General features: G+C 50.8%; 1 long non-coding RNA gene across 4 annotated transcripts; it reads right to left on the bottom strand.

Annotated features, from left to right (window-relative positions):
* Nucleotides 1–685: 685 nt before the first annotated feature.
* On the bottom strand, nt 686–6,761 carry LOC105480822 (uncharacterized). Of its 4 annotated transcripts, none has more exons than XR_011624158.1 (5): nt 5,887–6,761; nt 3,729–3,856; nt 3,408–3,501; nt 2,884–3,014; nt 686–2,154 (listed from the first exon to the last, which is right to left on the bottom strand). It is a non-coding gene; the product is annotated as an uncharacterized lncRNA (long non-coding RNA). The 4 variants fall into 4 exon arrangements; XR_011624160.1 differs by having other exon boundaries at nt 2,884–2,967; XR_011624159.1 differs by having other exon boundaries at nt 3,408–3,498.
* Between the last annotated feature and the right edge of the window lie 354 nt (nt 6,762–7,115).

The following is a 7,115-nucleotide window of genomic DNA, read 5'->3' as shown; positions in this document are numbered from 1 at the left end:
GAGGCAGGAGAATCACTTGAACACAGGAGGCAGAGGTTGCAGTGAGCTGAGATCATGCCATTGCACTCCAGCCTGGGCAACAAGAGCAAAACTCCGTCTCACAAAATAATAATAATGTGGAAGTGCTGGGAAGAGAAGGGCATGGCAGGGACACTGGGGAAGGGCAGTTAGCTCCGCTTTGATGGGGATTTGGTGGAAAGCACTTGGATCAGTGCACAGATAGTGCATTGGGAGGATCTAGATTGAATCTGAATAGCCAAAAGTCACCCGGCTCTGCACGGTTTCTCAGCTACCCGCCCTGAGGATACCATGGCCTTTCCCTTCTTCTGGGAATGCAGGAAGCAACCAGCCAACACCAGCCTGGAGAGCCTGTCCCCTGGGAAGAACGGTCTGGTCTGTGCGGGGCTGGAAGTCTGCTGCTCCTTCACTCTGGATCCTGACTCCCTCCCTCCACACATGGGGAGCAGGACTTCCCTTCACTTTCTGCAGAGGTGGTCCTGCCCATGGGGCCAGCCTATGTGCTAGTACTGGCTTTCTCAATTGTGGCACCATTGACATTTGGGCCTGATGGCTTTGTTGTGGGAAGCCATCCAGTGCATAGAAGATGTTTAACAGCATCCCTGGCCTCTACCCACCTCACACCCCACCCCTGCCGATTCGTGACAGCCTCTCAGACGTTGCCAAATGTCCTCTTGAAAGGTAAAATGGACCCCAGTAGCGAGCCACTGCTCTAATGCATTCCCTCCCCACCCACTTCTCCCTCGTTTCTCCCCTACTCAAGATCCCAGCATTCACAAGGAAGGAGCCTCTTCTCCCTAAGGAGACATTTCTCGATATTTCCTATATTCATCCAAGTGACACTCCCCAAGCCAAGGGTTCTAGAACTACAGGCTGAGGTCTCTACCCTGATCCTCCTCTTCTTCTCTGAGGTCTCTACCCCGATTCTTCTCCTCTTCAACTACCTCAGTTTACTGCATGAGCTGAGTGTGAAAAAGAGAATTGACTGCCCCAACCCCCCAGTCCCTCCTGCACCCCACAGACCTCCTGAGGAGCTGCCACTGCTTGGAGGAAGGCAGAGATGCTGATAATCCTAAGACAGGAGCGATGGGCTATGTGCAGTAAGGAGTGGCCCTGTGTGTGTGCTACAGTGAGGAGCGTCAGAGTGATCCACATGAGAAAATGACAAGTGAGAGGAGCCTGGGGACTTCCAAAAAACCTCCCTTGGTGCCTGGGGGAGGGATGCCAGGCCCTGAGATGACAGGGTAAAACTTTATTTCCTCCTTCCTGTCCTGTTCCTGTGCCAGCCATCGCAGAGCCCCTTGAAACAGCAACTTCATGGTAATTGATAGTGCCCAGATAATATTCTCTGGACAGGTGCCAGGGATGCAGTCACAGAGCTCAATAGCTTTTCTAGAGAGAATATGAGTTGATATCTATCAGTCCCCAACTGGTAAGTCTTCAAGGGACTGCTTGGAGGAGGTGGTATTCTTCTCAGTAGCATAAATCTGCCAGGGACAGGAAGTGTGTGTGTGTGTGTGTAACACATTACAAATATCAAGGATAATGTATAGCACAGGCTTCAAGGAGATGCACGCAGGTGTAAAGGCACCAGGTGCGAGGATGCATGCAGGTGCAAAGACACGAGGTATAACTGAAGGTGTAACACAGAGTGTGAGGAGTAGAGACACTGGGGGCAGGTTGGCGGCGGGGCGGGGGCGGTGGGTGATGCATCATGTGTAATTAGTAGAAATGTTGGAACAATGGAACATGCAGAGCAAAGATGTGTGTGCAGGAGCTGCAGCAAATACCGCAGCAAGTACTGAGTGGAGGTTTCTTACTCACTCTCATATTCACACCTGTGTTTCTCTGTACCAGGGAGAGACGGGAGGATCGGGTAGAATAATACTCAGCATGTGACATTCACTGTGTCACAGTCTATCTTCTGCTGTTACAACAAAATACCACAGACTGCATAATTTATGTAGAAAAGATGTTTATTTGGCTCGTGGTTCTAGAAGCTGGGAAGTCCAAGAGCATGGCACTGGCATCTGGTGAGGGTCATCCTCTGGTGGAAGGTATCACATGGCATCTATGCCCATCTTAAGAGACAGAGAGAAAAGAGGCCAAACTTATCCTTTTCTCAGGAGCTCACTCCTGCAATAACAGCATCAGTCCACTCATGAGTGCAGAGTCCTCCTGGCTAATCACCTCTTAAATGTCCCACTTCTTAATACCATTATAACGACCATTAAGTTTCCAATACATGAACTTATGAGGGACACATTCAAGCCATAGCATTATATGTATAAGAGCACAGCTTGGCCAGGCACGGTGGCTCACGCCTGTAATCCTAGCACTTTGGGAGGCCAAGGCGGGCAGATCACTGGAGGTCGGGAGTTCGAGACCAGCCTGACTAACATGGAAAACCCCATCTCTACTAAAAATACAAAATTAGCCGGTCATGGTAGCACATGCCTATAATCCCAGCTACTCAGGAGGCAGGAGCTACTCAAGGCAGGAGAATCACTTGAACCCAGGAGGTGGAGGTTGGGGTGAACTGAGATCGCGCCATTGTACTCCAGCCTGGACAACAAGAGTGAAACTCTGTCTCAAAAAAAAAAAAAAAAAAAGAGAGAGAGAAGAGTACAACTCAAGGACCACTTTAATCACTCTCTTTTTTTGACCTCCTAAGACAGAACACATGCCAGTCTACATTCCTGAGAGGATATATGGTGAAATGGTTTTTAGCATGAGCTTTAGAATCAATGATTTGAGTTTAAACCCTGCTCCACCATGTACTTGCTACAAGTCTTAGACAAATCTTAAACCTCCCTATGACCCAGTTTTCTCATCAGCAACATGGGGAGAAGGAAAGCTACCTACCGCTTGTGGTGGTTATGGCAATTACAGAAGATCCAGGAGTAAACACATAAAGGGGCACATTCCCAAATGTCAGTTCTGTGCTAACTGTAGGAGAGCAGAAATGACATCCTATTGCATCATCTCAAAGAGTCCTGCAGGACAGAGAAGCTGGGCTCTTCCAAAGGCTTGCTGTATCCCAAGGACAGAATCCTTGCTGGGAAGGCACCTTTTCCCCTCTTTGCAACCCCACCTCTCTAAGCCCTTGCATTCACCTCCAGTGAACCTGATAGAGGGAAAGAGCTAGGGCAATATGAATGAGATTCACTTCCAGAGGCACATCCCATGGACAAAAAAGCATGGGGGGCAACAGGATGGAAACACAGTTGAAGCCATTCCATACCCAGATAGATGCAGGCCCTGAGAACCTAGGGAGGCAGGCAAGCCCATCCCTGCCAGGGACTCCACGAGCCCTACCGGCTGCTTCCAGTCCTCACCCCAGGATCCCTCTCCTGGGGTTCAAACCCTGGCTGGGCACGGTGACTCACCTGTAATCCCAGAACTTTCAGAAGCCAAGGCGGGCGTATCACAAGGTCCGGAGATCGAGACCATCCTGGCTAACACGGTGAAATCCAGTCTCTACTAAAAATACAAAAAAAAAAAAAAAAAAGCCGGGAGCGGGGTGGACACCTGTAGTCCCAGCTACTCAGGAGGCTGAGGCCGGAGAATGGCGTGAACCCGGGAGGTAGAGTTTGCAGTAAGCCGAGATTGCACCACTGCACTCTAGCCTGGGCAACAGAGCGAGACTCCGTCTCAAAAAAAAAAAAACAAAAAAACCCACCTGCACTCAGGGGTGTGCTGGAACTCACCCATAAGACTGATATTTGTGTCTCTTCCCAGCCCCATGTTCAGTGACATCACACTGGTAGCTTGAAATCAGCCAAGGTGGAAGCATTTACACCAGGAAAATTGGCAAATTTCTATGAGACTGGCAGAGCTGGGGGTAGATACAAAAGAGAATAAAAACATCAAAGAGCCGTTGGGAGAAGAGAAGAGAAAGGATGGCCATGGGTTAAAGTGTTCTCTGTTGACCTCAGAAATATGGGGACTTTGACACCCAAGGCTCAAGAACTCAGGCCTGGATGGGCGCGGGGGCTCACGCCTGTAATCCTAGCACTTTGGGAGGCCTAGGCGGTTGGATCACTTGAGGTCAGCAGTTCGAAACCAGCCTGGCCAACATGGGGAAACACCGTCTCTACTAAAAAAAAAAAAAAAATACAAAAATTAGCTGGGCATGGTTGCAGGTGCCTGTAATCCCAGCTACTTGGGAGGCTGAGGCAGGAGAATCACTTGAACCTGGGAGGCAGAGGTCGCAGTGAGCCGACATCATGCCACTGCACTCCAGCCTAAGCAACAGAGCAAGACTTCGTCTCCAAAAAAAAAAAAAAAAAGGACTCAGGCCTGGCACCATGAAAAACACAATCAGACAAAAAGCCAAAATACCCTCAAAAACTGTGGGAGAAGCGGCGAGAGAACGTTTTCTGCGTTCTTCCACTCTGCCGGGGTGTTGGGCCAGGTCACAGCAGCCTGTCTGGGACACAGTGGGGACGCAGATACCCTTCTTCACACCTGGGGTGCTCAGCTCCCCACTACCCAGTAGTGCTGAGTGCTGACACCACGCACCACCCTCCGCAAGGGAACTGCCTGGGGCACAGTCACACCCCTTCCCAGAGAAAGCCCACATCCAATGCCTGGTCCACAGCAGCAGAGCGTAGAGGCCAGGATTTGACTGTGACAAGGAGCTGACTCCAAAGGCTGAGACTGATTCTTCAGCATCACCTCTTCCACTAAAGGTCAGTCTTCCACCAAAGCAGTCAGGCAAAGGCCTGGCTGCTTGTGGCATCTCTGAAGAGTTGTCCCAGCTCCAGAGCTCACCATGGGATTGGCTGAGGCCACTATCACTACATCATCACAGCTCAATGTCTCCCTCTGCCCATCCCTGCACCCCTCACTCTTTCCCTCCCAAGCATTGTTCCCGCTGTCTCTAAAAAACCTCCCGCATGCAACTCTCCAGCTCGAAGTCTGTCTCCTGGGAAACCCAAGACACAGACACCCTCTACCCCACTCCTGTAAGAAGGGAAAATGATGTTGACTGGAGATTGTGCTGCAGAGACCCCCTGCCCAGGAGACCTAACGCCCTCCCCACTCCCACACCATGTCATTCTCTGTAATGGCAGAGGGGTGGGGGTGCGAGTTGTAATATGCTGGGTACCTGCAGACAGCTGATGCAGGGTGCTTCCTCAGAACAGGTGCAACACAGTGTGTTTTGCTGGGGAAAAGGGATGTCAAGCAATCTATGACGGGGGTGCAGGGAGTCTGGGGAGAAACAGAATGAAGTGTGTGTGTGTGTGTGTGTGTGTGTGTGTGTGTGTGTGTGTGAGAGAGAGAGAGAGAGAGAGAGAGAGAGAGAGAGAGAGAGCTGGTGTTTGTGTTCCAGGCTATAGCAAGGGGAGGGAGACAAAAGAATAAAACCTGCTTGTTGGCTGAGTGCAACATGCCTGTAATCCCAGCACTTTGGGAGGCCGAGGCAGGCAGATCACCTGAGGTCAGGAGTTTGAGACCAGCCTGCCAACATGGTGAAACCCTGCCTCTACTAAAAATACAAAAATTAGCCGGGCATGGTGGCACGTGCCTGTAATCCCAGCTACTCGGGAGGCTGAGGCAGAAGAATCTCTTGAACCTGCGAGGTGGAGGTTGCAGTGAGATTGCACCATTGCACTCCAGCCTGGGCAACAGAGCAAGACTCTGTTAAAACAAAAAACACAAAAACCCTGCTTGTTGGATGTAGCAACACACAGGACCTCTGCAGCAAGAGTCACCTGTGCTGTTGTCTATGCAGAGATGTGAGCATGCAGATACACACATCCTTTCTACCTCCAGGCACTAAACACATGCTGTCCCAAACATGCACCCACCTTCTAGGTCCTGGTTCTTGGGTGAGGAGGGGAAGAACTGAGCCCGACTGACCTTTAATGGAAGAAGTGATGCTGAAGAATCAGTCTCAGCCCTTGCAGTCAGCTCCTTCTCACAGTCAAATCTTCTGCACACTCAAATCCTTTACACAGTCAAAGCCTCTACGCGCTGCTGCTCACCTTTCCATAACCCGTCAGAGTTCACAACGTGCATTTGTTCATTCCTCAAATACTGACTGGGAGTCTGAGATGTACGCTCATTGTACCAGGTGCCAGACTCGCATGCAGCCCGTCTCCTGACTTCAAGCTCATGCTGGCTCCACCTGACCTCATCATGTGTTCTAAAGGGACAAGCCAGGGATCCTGGATGCAAGAACTGGTTGGCCTCAGCCTCAGCAAATGAATTCATCCCATTTGCCATCTTTCTGGCTCAGAAACTCCATTTATGATCTGCGCCCCAGCTCAGTCTCCTCCAGAGGAGGCTGCACAGATGGCGAGCTTCCCCACCACCTGGAAGAAGGGAGTTCCTGGCCACCCTGCCAGTGGGAGGACTTTGCTGAACAAACTCCAGGCAGTGGACCGTGTCCACACTGCGTGCTTCTAAGTGGAGGCCAATTTGCTTCTTACCTCCTCCAGCCATTCCCCTGCCCAATCTGGACGCTCACTGAGAGCACACAGGCGAACCTTGCCCCACCTTGGGGGCAACCGTGTTACTTGTCAACTTGCTGACTGGAAATTAGTTTCTCTTCTGAGGTGCTGGAGCGGAGCATGGGCATTGACTTTTACTGACTGAGAGTATGTGCTCAGTCAGAATAAGGGAAGTACTCCTGATTACCTTTTAAATTAATCCAGAATTTCACTAAACACTCAGAGGCGAGACCTGCGTATGCCACTGGAGTCTTCCATCTTCCCAGGGCTGTGGCACGGTTCTGTGACATCTGCCACTCAGCAGCCTGGATTTTTTTTTTTTAGACAGAGTCTCACTCTGTCACCCAGGCTGGAGTGCAGTGGCACAATCTCGGCTCACTGCAACCTCCGCCTCCTGGGCTCAATCAAGCCATCCTCTTACTTGAGTTGCCCATCACCACGCCCAGCTAAATTTTTTGTTTTTTGAGATGGAGTCTCGCTCTGTCACTGAGGCTGGAGTACAGTGGCATGATCTTGGCTCACTGCAACTGCCACCTCCTGGGTTCAAGTGATTTTCCTGCCTCAGCCTCCTGAGTAGCTGGGATTTCAGGTGCCCGCCACCATGCCTGGCTAATTTTTGTATTTTTCATAGAGACG

Source organism: Macaca nemestrina, chromosome 6 (genome assembly GCF_043159975.1).
Source record: "Macaca nemestrina isolate mMacNem1 chromosome 6, mMacNem.hap1, whole genome shotgun sequence".
NCBI lineage: Eukaryota > Metazoa > Chordata > Mammalia > Primates > Cercopithecidae > Macaca > Macaca nemestrina.
This window is presented reverse-complemented; position numbering and strand designations above follow the sequence as displayed.